Below are 11,286 nucleotides of genomic sequence, written 5' to 3' on the forward strand. Positions count from 1 at the left end.
AAGTGATTGATAGCCCTCCTCATCCCTGTCCCTCCCAAGTTCTACCCAACCAGCTTAAATGCATAGTTGTGTTCATGGTCCAACACCATGAATGAGACACAAGTACCCGGAATCTCCAAGCACTTAGTGCCCCCCATGACAATTGTAACCTGACTTTACTTAGGATTATGACTCAAATTCAACTATCAATTTCAGCTCCTTTGTTTCATCTGGTAGTTACCTGAGGTTTTTTGTTTGTTTGGTTTGGTTTGGGTTTTTTTGCGCTATTTAACTCAGGTTGGCACAGAGGTGAAAAAAAAACACACAGCTCACAATTTAAAACATATGGCAGAAAATATTTTCAATTGTATGTTCCAAGGTTCTTACGTTATAGACAATTTATGCAAGCCTGTTAATATATATACTACTGTAAATTAAAGCATTTTATGGACTCCTAGTGTTAATATAATTTTTAGTATAATGATACTTGAAAATTTACAAACGTATTAATAAATCTAAGTAGGAAATCTTTATGCCTGTAGCTTTTAGGCAACTATAAAACTAAAGTAAGCTGACAAATTAAATTGTCATTTTAGCCTTAGCTTATTAGTTATTTACTTTTGTTGAATTTAATACTATGAATTGTGTCATTTTACTGAAACTACATTGGTGTTTCCAACAGGAATATAGTAGAGACTACTATGGTGCAGGTTCTACTTGGCTTGGCAAGTCCCACAGTACAACCCACCCTGTGCCCTGTGAGAACCCCATTCTCCAGCCATTACACTGGATTCCAACAGCTATGAAACTTTCATTCCTTTAGCACTTTGTGTCACTTTTAACTTTCTCAATGAATTCAAATATATCATTTACAAATTAAGTCCTCCAATATGGATGTGGGTGAGCTAATTTGGATCCTTCTTCCACTACAAAGACAAATGGAAGCTAAATTAGATGCAACAAAATAAATAAGTAATAACTAAGGTAGTCAAACTCACAATGAAAGAATGTCTTCAGGTACTAAACACATAAAGAGAACTCAAACTCAGGACAATAAAACGTGAGAGCTTGCTGTGCCCCAGGAAAACACGAAAATGTAGCAACTGGATATGAGACTAAATGGCTAGAAGCTGGATGAGAAATAGAAGAGGTAGCCATGTCCTCTTAACCATGAAAGCTGGAATCTAGAATCCTGCAAAAATCCAGCACCATGAAGGGGTTCTTCCTCAGTAGCAGACCTAGAAGAATAATGTTCATAAGCCTGTGATAGCAATGAGAAAGTTTGTATGTCACTAGGACTATACAATGGAAAAATATATCCAGCATAAGAAATTAAGCAACCAGGCACTGGTTAGGAGTTTAAAGTTAATCTTTTCATGTGTAAAGGGAATGCTAAGTCAACATGGTGACTTTTAATTTCCAAATTGGCAAAAGTCCTGGACTTTCAAGCAAAGAAAATGTAAATGTGCCATAGTAAAATTTTCAGGACCTGGAAAACGTTGACTTCCATGGGGAAAATCAGGAGAAAGGAAGAAAATGAGCTCATAAGAAAACATTAAAACACACACAGATGAGAAAATGTTCTGTGAGTCAGTGGCAAACACGCTGAACAGGATCCATAATTTACATGATAAAACTATTTGTGAAAGACTATGGAAGAAGAATGTTTAAAATTATTAGTGTTAAAAGAAGGACTAAGACTATATTATAAGAGAAAAATTAGGAGATTTCTGCCTCCAATAACAGTGGGCTAGATAATTAAGAATACTCTCTAACTGAAAACCTGTACAAAATACGGAAACAGAAGAAAGTCAACAAAATAGTAAGGAATGATCAGGTTCAGATGTGGGTAATATGGCAGATGAACCAGACATTCTCAGCTACTTCTTTTCTTCAGGGGCATTTGCCAAATTCTGAAGGGAAGTTGAGAGGCCAAGGGGCGTGTTGGCACATTTAAAAGGTTCTTTTTTTTTTTTTTAATTTATTTATTATTATTATACTTTAAGTTGTAGGGTACATGTGCATAATGTGCAGGTTTGTTACATATGTATACTTGTGCCATGTTGGCGTGCTGCACCCATCACCTCATCATTTACATCAGGTATAAATCCCAATGCAATCCCTCCCCCCTCCCCCCTCCTCATGATAGGCCCCGGTGTGTGATGTTCCCCTTCCTGAGTCCAAGTGATCTCATTGTTCAGTTCCCACCTATGAGTGAGAACATGCAGTGTTTGGTTTTCTGTTCTTGTGATAGTTTGCTAAGAATGATGGTTTCCAGCTGCATCCATGTCCCTACAAAGGACACAAACTCATCCTTTTTTATGGCTGCATAGTATTCCATGGTGTATATGTGCCACATTTTCTTAATCCAATCTGTCACTGATGGACATTTGGGTTGATTCCAAGTCTTTGCTATTGTGAATAGTGCCGCAATAAACATACGTGTGCATGTGTCTTTATAGCAGCATAATTTATAATCCTTTGGGTATATACCCAGTAATGGGATGGCTGGGTCATATGGTACATCTAGTTCTAGATCCTTGAGGAATCGCCATACTGTTTTCCATAATGGTTGAACTAGTTTACAATCCCACCAACAGTGTAAAAGTGTTCCTATTTCTCCACATCCTCTCCAGCACCTGTTGTTTCCTGACTTTTGAATGATTGCCATTCTAACTGGTGTGAGATGGTATCTCATTGTGGTTTTGATTTGCATTTCTCTGATGGCCAGTGATGATGAGCATTTTTTCATGTGTGTACCATTCAGGACATAGGCATGGGCAAAGACTTCATGTCTAAAACACCAAAAGCAACAGCAGCAAAAGCCAAAATTGACAAATGGGATCTAATTAAACTAAAGAGCTTCTGCACAGCAAAAGAAACTACCATCAGAGTGAACAGGCAACCTACAGAATGGGAGAAAATTTTTGCAATCTACTCATCTGACAAAGGGCTAATATCCAGAACCTACAAAGAACTCAAACAAATTTACAAGAAAAAAACAAACAACCCCATCAAAAAGTGGGCAAAGGATATGAACAGACATTTCGCAAAAGAAGACATTCATACAGCCAACAGACACTAAAAGGTTCTTAAAGCTAAAGAGATGGAGATTAGCATCAGGACCTGCCAGGGTCTCTGCAGGAAGTATCCTGGTGAAGTCTTTCTCTTAGATTTGAATCCCAAAGGCTGCACCCTAAGAATAAGGGTCAATATAACATAGAATCTCATAGTATTTCAGTTCCATTTAAAATGATGTGAAGCCCTGAAATTAGACAGAAGTAATCTAACATTGTTTGAGTAGCCAGGCATCTTGCAAAATAAGTGTAAATCTACACTGGAGGAAAGCAATAATATGCTTTCATGCAAATCATACAAATTGGCAATACCATATCCAGATACAATTTAAAACAGAAAAGCACTTAAAGAAATAAAAGCTCGCAAAAGAAGACCAACAGAAGCATACAATAGGAAGAAGCTCAAGGAGGCACAGTTGTTTGACACAGATTTTAAATAACTATAACTTAATATTAAAACAGAAGACAAGGTTGAAATTTTGTATTAAAATGGTTTTAAGGAAACAAACAGAAAATCACTTAACCTTTCTGAATTTCGGTTGCTAGATTTCTTAAATGGGATTAAGAATAACTGACTAGCTCACATAATAAGTTTGTGAGGGTCAAATCAACTTACATGAATGAAAGGTATAAAAGTGTTATATAAGAATTTTTCAACCCCCACTTATGAGTGAGAACATGCAGTGTTTGGTTTTCTGTTCTTGTGATAGTTTGCTGAGAATGGTGGTTTCCAGCTTCATCCATGTCCCTGCAAAGGACATGAACGCATCCTTTTTTATTGCTGCATAGTATTCCATGGTGTATATGTGCCACATTTTCTTTATCCAGTCTATTATTGATAGACATTTGGGTTGGTTCCAAGTCTTTGCTCATTCTGCATATGTACCCCTGAACTTGAAGTATAATTTAGAAAAAAAGTGTTATGTAAGAATTTTTTCATTACCATCGTAACCTTTTTCTAAACTTGTAAACATTTTATAGCAAAGATGCTGAATTTGAATTTTGCAAATATTTGGCCAAATATGTATGCTTTGCCTATGAAAGAACAATAATCCATCTGTTTGAATAGGTAGATACCTACACATGCAGAGACACAAACACATACATGCACATACACAACAGACACGTGTGTGTTTGTGTGTATATACACTGAAAAACTAAGTAAAATTTTGATTAAAAACATTTTAGAACTGACTAATAAAATAATATAATAACGGAGATAAATTCAATGGATTGTTTTATCAACACGTTAGACATTACTGATGAGAAAATCAGTAAATTGGAAAATAAATTAGAAAGAAAATAAATACCTGCCATAAAGATGGAAAGACAAAGAGGTAGAAAAAAAAAAAAACAGGGAGGATAAGAGACCCAGAGAACAGAGAGAATACATTGGTCCAGCACAGATGTTTCTGGGCTACCAGGAAAAGAGGAGGAAGAAGAAAGAGAAAACAGCAACAATATTTGAAAAGATAATGGCTCAGAACTTTATGATATTGACGAAGGACATTTTCTACAGAATCCAAAGCCTAGACCGTCTGGTGTGTCTATTCTATTAACTGCTTTATTTCTTTCCATTGCAGTTTCCCAGTTTTCCACTTCTTTCCCATTTTTCATTCCCTTGGGCTTTGGCATGAAAGTCACACCAAGTTAGACATGCTGGCTGAATGCTTCAAACTTCCCACTGAAACCCGGAAATAGCCACACAGTGGGAATACACATCACATCCTAGGACTAATAGGTTCATCCTCAAGCTAAGAGCAAAAGCTAAATGATCTGTCCCTAGACAGGAATGAACTGAATGGAAGCATTTGTCTAGTGATTACATTGCCTTCCAGAATAAATATAACATCCTATAGAGGAAGAAATCAAAATCCAGGATTTCTACAATGCAACATCCAACTAACTCACTATAAAGTTAGAAATTACTAGACATGAAGAGAAGCATTAAAAAATTGGAACTACAATGAAGAGGAAAAGTGCAATTAATAGACAGACACACACAGATGGTCCAGCCTTTGGAATAAGCAGAAAATAATTTATAGGATAAACCAATTAAGTCCCTGAAACAAAAAGAAGATATAATGGGACAGGAAAAGAAAAGTGAAGAAAGAATGGGTCATAATTTTCTAAACTGAGAAAATAAATAAATTCAAGTAAATCAGTTCACAGTTACAAATTGCTCTCAGTTACCTGTGAGTAGGATGGAGAAGAAGGAGAAAGAGAGAGAGGGAGGGAGTGAAGGAAGCAAAGAAGTAAGGAAATAAGGAAGGAAGGAAGAAAGGAAATAAAGAAGAAAGGAAAGAAATAGGAAGAAAAGAAGGAAGAAAGGCAGAAAAGGCAAGCATGCCAGAAAATTTCAAAGTCAAACTGTTGAAAACCAAAGGCAAAAAGAAAATCTCAAACATAACCCATAAGACTTCCTGATTCAGCTCTGACAAATAAAGAACTTGGAAGTCAACACTCCCATCCATTCTGAGAAGCTCAACAAACTGAAAATAAATTTTTAAAAATTAGATTCATCAGAAAAATGAGACTGAAGGTAAATCACCACCCCAAAATCTAGATAAACAGGCATAACAAGAATGATGTACCCACCACGGTCTGTGTACCTAGAGCAGGAGCTGTTGGATTCACGGACTGGAAGAAGCACATACACGGTTGTTTGAGTTACTGGAGGCTTAGTGTGGACCAGCAAGAGACTGAGAAATTTCTGGAAACCACAGCATGGCAGGAGGCGTGAGGGCGCCCACACGTTCATGGGTGTCGCTACCTGGACACACACCAGGTTTCCATGGTGAGGATCTAAGAAAGATCTCTTATGGCTATGGCATGGGGAAGGGAAGAAATATTATCAAAATCTTAAGTGAAATAACTCAGAAACAGAGAGTCAAATGCTGCATGTTCTCATGTATAAGCAGGAGCTAAATCATGTGTACAGGTGGATGTGGAGTGTGGAATAATAGACATTGGAGATTCCAAAGGGTGGAAGGTGAGCAGGGAGTGAGAGATGAGAAATTACTTAGTGGCTACAAGGTACATTATCTGGGTGATGGTTACACTACACCACTACACAGTATATCCACATAACAAAACTGCACGTGTACCTATTACATTTGTACAAAGAAAAAGGTGGGAGGTGGGGGAGAAGTGCCCAGACCTTCTCTATAGCAAAGGCTCACTCTCCAGGGAAAAATATGGGTTAAGGGCATTAATACATCTCCAGCCCTTGTTCACTTAAGGGAAAAACTAGTCACCAGGGGCCAGGCTTTAAGGAAATAAACTGGCAATGCTATAGCCAGGGAATCAAGGGGGAGCAGGGGAAACCTATCCCATGAAGAAAGACTGGTGAAGGTCACAGCCCACAGACACAGGCCCACCAAGTCACCGACATTCAATCAGAACCTTACAGACACGCCTCCTCCCCTGCCCCTTACCTCCCACGCCCAGCAGGGCTCCCATATAGCAGGGGAGCACAGCTAAAATTGCTGCAAGTCACAGACTATCAAAGGAGAGTTCTAAAAGAAGCTCAAAGACAAGAAGGAAGATAAAAAACAAGGACACTAAGGGAATTTGAAACCTCTAACACCTAGAGCCACAGCAAACATTAAAACAGCAGCCTGGCTCACAGTCAGATTCACATAAATCCTCACATAAAGGCCTATGAACCTTCGTTCTTATTATCCAACTTTCAAAAAGAAAATTACAAGACACGCAAAGAGGCGAGAAAAAAATAGTCTGAAGAGGCAAAGTAAGCATCAGAATCAGACTCAGAGATAACACAGATGTTGGAATTAGCAGACACTGAATTTAAAGTAACTATGATTAGTATGTTAAGAACACTAGTGGAAAAAGTAGACAACATGCAAAATCAGATGGGTAAAGTAAGCAGAGGGATGAAAATTCTAAGAAAGAATTAAAAGGAAATGCTAGAAATCAGGAGTGCTGTAGCCGAAATTTTAAAATGCTTTGGATGGGCTTGTAAGAGACTAGACACAGCCCAGGAAGGAATCACTGTGCTTGAAGTTATGTCCATAGGAACTTCCAGAAAGAGAAGTGTAAAAACAAAATAGAGTCAGACAACAAAATAACAACAACAAAAATGAACACCCAAAAATTTGGGGATAATTCCAAAAGTTGTAAAATAAGTGTAATTGGAATATCAGAAGGAAAAGAAAGAGAGAATTCATCAGAAGAAAGATTTAAAGTAATAATAGCCCAGATCATTCCAAAATTAAGGATAATACCAAGCCCCGCATCTAGGAAGCTCAGAGAACACCAAGGAGGATTAATGCCGAAAGACCACACACTCATTCATAGGCATAGCACATTCAAAGTGTGAGAAATCAGACAAGGAAAAAAACCTTGAAAGAAATCAGGGGTGGGGGAGAATCTTATCTGTAGAGAATCGAGGATAAACATTACACTGTTTCTCCTCATAAATTATACAAATACGAAGAGAATGCAGTGAAATATCTCAAGTGTTGGAAGGAAGTAAAACAACCAATCTCGAATTTTTATATCCCATGAAATTATCCTTCAAAAACGAAGGAAAAATAAAGACTTTCTCAGACAAGCAAAAAGTGAGATAATTCGTTGCCAGCAAATGAGCTCTGCAAGAATATTCAGAGAAGTTCTGTGTCCAGAAAGAAGGAAAATGACAGCGATCAGAAACCAGGATCTACATTTTTTAAAATTGAGTATCAGAGAAGAAATAAATGAAGGGAACGTGTTTTTATTGCTCTTATGCTTAATTTATCTGAAAGATAATTGACCTTTTAAAGTAATAACACTGACAATCCTTTGGGAGATTATAGCACACAGTGAAGCTGAATAAATGACAACAGTGTCACAAGGGATAGGAGAGAGGCATTGGGATTGCTCCAGTAGAAGTTTTCTGTACCACATGTGATAAGGTACAGTGGCACTAGAAGGTTGCTTTAGATTATGTAAAAATAAATATTGTAAATTATAAGGCAAACATATAAAAAAGCTAAAAGAAGTAAAATTGACATGCTCAGAGAAGAGATAAAATAGAATTATATAAAACGCTCAATAAAGCAAAAGATAGCAGAAAATGAGAAAAATGTTTTAAAAAATAAGAATAAATGGAGTAAACAGAGAACTGTTAAAACCAGTAGACATTCATCCAGTTTTATCTATAAGCACTTTAAAGTGTACGGCCTAAGAAATTATTTTTCAGAAATTGTCAGGTGAGTTTGCTTTTAAATATCCAACTGCATGCTGTTTACAAAAAGCACATATTATATATAAAGACTCAGACAAATTAAAATTGAAGGGATGGAGAAAGTTGTAACATGCTGACACTCATGAATAAAAAAGCAGGAATAGCTATAATAAATTCAAACATAGCATTCTTCAGAACAAGGAAGATCCGTGATGAAGAGGGACATTAACAATAAAAGAGTCAATTTTCCAAGAAGATATCATTATAAGCATGAATATATCACACAACAGAGCATCAAAATACATGAGGAAACAACTGACTGAACCGAAAGGAGAAACAAACAGCTCCACTGTTACAGTTAGACTTCACCATGCCACTGCCAGAATTGACAGTTTAAGCAGGCAGAAAATCAGTAAAGATATGGATAACCTGAACAGCGCTATCAATCAACTTGATCCAATTGACATTTTTAAAAGTCTTTCAGCCAGCAGTAACAGAACACACATTCTTCTCAAGCTCGCAGGGAGCATTTGCCAAGATAGGCTACATTCTGGGCCTTGAAAAACTCCTGAAGTTTGAAAAAATAGAAACCCATTCAAAGCATGTTCTCAGACTACAGTGGAACTAAATTAGAAATTAATAACAGAAAGATAGCTGGAAATTCCCAAATATTTGTAATTTAAATAACGTGCTCTTAAATACCCCATAAGTCAAATATAAATCTCAAGTAAATTAAAAAGGACTCTGAAAACTAAATGAAAAAGAAAATACAATGTAGCCAAATTTGTGGAAGTCAGCAAAAGTATCAAAGAACCAAAGAGTTCGTCGTTTTAAAAGATGACAAAATTGATAAATCTACAGCCAGGATTACCAAAAATGTGAGAAAGAATATAAATCATGGATATGTAAAAATGAAAGAATATTCATTCAATAATGAATCCCTTTGGCATAAGGATCATAAAGGTGTACTATGAACAACTATGTGTCCAAATTTGGTAACTTAGATGAGATGAATGAATTTCTTGAGAGACACAAACTACCAAAACTAACACGAGGAGAGAGAGGCAACTTGAATAGGCATCTATTTACTAAAGAAATTGAATAAATAACATAACCTTCCTAAAAAGAAAGTACTGTACCAGATGGTTCCACTGGTAAATTCTAACAAACTTTTCAAGAAATAGAACTAATTCTCTACAATATCTTCCAAAAATAAAAAATAAAAGCAGAGGGAACATTTCCTAACTCAGGTATGAGGCCAGATTACCTTAATATCTAAACCAGATAAAGACGTGAAATGAAAGGAAAAAACTATAGACTGATATCTCTCATAAATATAGATGAAAAACTTCAACAAAATACAAGGAAATCAAGTCCATCGAAGTACAAAAAGAATTATACATCCCAACCAAGTGGGATTTATTTCAAACATTCAAGGCTGGTTCAAGACTCGAAAATAAAACAATAAATCAATGTAACCCTCCATATCAACAAGCTAAAGAAAAGAAATAATTTGATCAAATCAATCAACGCAGAGAAAGGCATTTAACAAAGTCCAACACCCTCTATCATAAAACTCGTAGCAAACTAGAAACAGAGAGGACATCCTCAACTTGATAAAAAAAAAAAAATTATTCAAAGCTGAAAACTAACATCATATTTAAAGAAAACAGACCAGACTCTTCTCCCTCAAAATCAGGAACAAGGCAACAATGTCTTCTCTCACCATTCCTATTCAACATTGTGCTAGAAGTTTTACCTGATGCAATAAAAAAAAAAAGGGCAGAAATGTATATGGATTAGAAAGAAAGAAGTAAAACTGTCTTTAGTCACAGATACAATCTTTTATGTAGAAAAGTCCAATTAAATACACTTCTGGAACAAATAAACATGTAGAACAAGGTCTCAAAAGTCAATTGCTTTCTTTTATACCAGAAATTTAAAAATTAGCATTTGAAATTAGAAAAGAAAATACTGAGATGCTTAATTTTATATGACAACTTGACTGAACCACAGTGCCCAGATATCTGGTCAAACATTCTAGATGTTCTTGTGAAGGTATTTTCTGGATTAACATTTAAATGGACCGAATTCGAGCAAAGACAATTACTCTCCATAATGTGGATGGGCTTCATCCAATCAGATGAAGCATTTAACAGAACAAAGATTGGCCTTTCTTAAGCAAGAAAACATTCTGCCAGCAGATGGCCTTTGGAGTCCAGCTTCTACTCTTCCCTGGGTCTCCAGCCTGCTGCCTAACCTGCATATTTACAGTTGCCAAGGCTTCCCAATTATAGGAGCCAATTCCTTTAGATCTTCCTCTCTCCCCACCCCAAACACACACACTCACACTCATTCTCTCTCACACACACACTCACACACAGAGATGATGTTTCTGCTTCTCTGTTTCTCTGGAGAACCCTAATACAAATACCATTTACAATAGCACAAAAAATGAAATGATTGGGTATAACTATAACAAAAATATGTATAGGATATGAATGCAGAAAACTGAAATGCTGACGAAATAAAAAACTAAATAAATGGACAGATATTCCATGTTCATGGATAGGAAGACAATATTGTCAAGATGTCAGTTCTTTCCAACTTGATCCACAGATTCAAGACAATCCAGACTTTACTAGACTATTTTGTAGGCATCAATAAACTAATTTTAAAGTGTGTATCAAATCGCAAAATACTTAGAACAGACAGCACAACACTAAAGAAGGAGTAGGAGAAGAAGGAGGAGGAAGAACATCAAAGCTGAAGGACTCATACTGCTCTATTTCAAGACTTACTATTAAGCTACAGTAATCAAGACAACATAGTGTTGGCAAAAATAAATAATAAATAGGTCACATAACTAAATAGATAGCCTATAAATAGAGCCACACAGATATAGTTAACTGATCTTTGATAAAGGAGCAAAGGCAATTCCATATAGAAAAGACAGTTTTTTTTTAACAATTGTGCTAGAAAACTTGGATGTCAGTATGAAAATAAAACCCTAGCCCTTACACATGTCACAAAAATTAACTC

General features: G+C 36.2%; 1 long non-coding RNA gene across 1 annotated transcript in view; it reads right to left on the bottom strand.

The window, feature by feature from the left end:
- The window catches only part of LOC103884926, an 82,050-nt gene extending 71,417 nt beyond the window's left edge, over nt 1–10,633 (bottom strand). Inside the window, exon 1 of the long non-coding RNA XR_004183630.1 lies at nt 5,655–10,633. This is a non-coding gene — a long non-coding RNA (uncharacterized LOC103884926). The remainder of the gene's footprint in view (nt 1–5,654) is intronic.
- Nucleotides 10,634–11,286: the final 653 nt, after the last annotated feature.

Source organism: Papio anubis, chromosome 5 (genome assembly GCF_008728515.1).
Source record: "Papio anubis isolate 15944 chromosome 5, Panubis1.0, whole genome shotgun sequence".
Classification (NCBI taxonomy): Eukaryota; Metazoa; Chordata; class Mammalia; order Primates; family Cercopithecidae; genus Papio; species Papio anubis.